Here is a 2,009-nt window from a genome sequence, read left to right as displayed (position 1 = left end):
GAAACTACCAGCTGCTCCGCGGGAGGAAGATAAGGCTTTCTACTCCCATAAAGATTTACACCCTTAGAAACCCCTGTACAGGGTCGCTATGGGTCAGAACTGAGTCAACGGCACTTAACAACAACAACAACAATATATATAGATATATATTTGCTGATCACCAGGATGTATGGGATAGGAGTGGGGAAGGAAGGAAGGGAAGATAGAGCATAGGGTAGGGAATAACTTGGGTGTGGGGGATTGTGTGTGTGTGTGGGGGGGGCAATACACAAAAAGGGAAGGGAAATGGAAGAACAAGGCAGATGGGAGAACAGTTAGGTAGGTTCGCATGGGCTAAGTGTGACAGATGTAAATGATGATGTTTGAACAACTTGGAACAACAGGGCTCCGGGATACAATGATTGAAGTATGGTTTGAAAGGGTAAAAGAGGGGAATAATGTTAAGATGCTTGGCTGTCTTTTGAATCTTGGTTTCCCTTGCCTACCATTGTAAAATAGACACTTGATGGGGGGAGAAAGGAATAGCCAGAATCATCACTACAGAAAGCTTTTAAGTCCGCCCTCAGCCTATAACTGACTGGAATACCTTAAAGGGGGCTAGAGGTTGCCCAGTGAAAGAGGCTTCCTGTGGAGCCTTTACATTGCACAAGACCATAGGTAGAATCCAGAACACAATCCAGAACTGACTCAGGTAGGAAATTTCCACTGAGAAGGATGAGTAGACCAGCCTGGAGTAGCTAGAAGAACAGAAGATACTTCTTGAAAGAAAGACCAGCAGGAAAAATCCAAAACAATAACTGCAGTATGATTGATTACTACAAGAACAAGTAAACTGTTCTCCCAGGAATCATCAAGGCAAGTGGTCGGGACCTCTCAGAGCAAGCCCCCTTCCAAGACTGAGACTCAAGGGCAATACATGAGCAGGCATGTAGTCTGGTTGATGACCACGTTGGTCACTGATAAGGGGAAGAGGAGAAAAAACAGCAATGAAGTTGTGAGCTAAGCCTGACCACATTCAATAGACCACTGTAAATCCGGGTTGAGATCTGGATGGCCAGTAGTATGGCAAGACTCGGGGACTCCTGGGCTCAGAGGCAGTGACATGGCCACAGAGGACTAGAATGGAGAGTGAACATACTACTGATACGAAGTAAGGGGAGATGAACAAGAACACCCATACTTGCAGATAATACCCACTTAACCTGGCTTCAATGGATGGATGATCAGAACTTGACTAGACAAAAAAAGAAGGAGAAAAAAAAAAAAAAAGAGTAACCTGCTACAATTTGATGAACTTTACCTATACATATGGATGTAGTAGCTCAAAAAAGGGAACAAATCTTTACAACTAGGATCATTCCCACCCCCTCGGTACACAGAGTTGACAGGGATGGACAACTTAGATATTGGCTACCCAATGAGGTCTATGAGGAAGGAAGTGACTTGCTTACAAGCTTTCAAGACGGAGCCTAGTTCCACATGGGGTGAGGGAAGGTAGAATCACCACTGAATGATTTCCAATCTGTTAGGACCGGACTGGCGAACGGAAATGGGGCTAAGACTCTTGTGGTACAATTGTGAATAATTGACATCAGGACTGACTGTGAGGATAGGAAATATAGAGGTAGATGTTTTTTGACAAAAGGAGGAGAGTGATTGATTTTGCAGCCCAGGGGTGGAGGTCCCTGGGACCATCAAGTGAGAAGAATGGAGAGCGGGACCCTATCCTGAGAGACAGCAACTCCAGGGAAGGAGACAGAGACTATGACATGGGCAGATGGAGCGGCTGGGGACACTGGACTCAGGGCAGGAGAAGGACTGTGTGCTGGCAGCCAGGAGTGGGCCTGTGTCATGTACCATTTGGTTATTTGATGATGCATGGAGGGGACTGTTTTCATTGCAATGAAACGAAATACGAAGGGATGAGTGTAAAGCTGATGTTCTCCCATGTAAATCTCACAATAAAAACTTTTATTTTAAAAAAAGAAATGAAATATGCAACTGCAATG

The sequence above is a fragment of the Chrysochloris asiatica genome, unplaced genomic scaffold (assembly GCF_000296735.1).
Source record: "Chrysochloris asiatica unplaced genomic scaffold, ChrAsi1.0 scaffold00140, whole genome shotgun sequence".
In the NCBI taxonomy this organism is placed as follows: Eukaryota; Metazoa; Chordata; class Mammalia; order Afrosoricida; family Chrysochloridae; genus Chrysochloris; species Chrysochloris asiatica.
Note: the sequence above shows the minus strand (reverse complement) of the source record.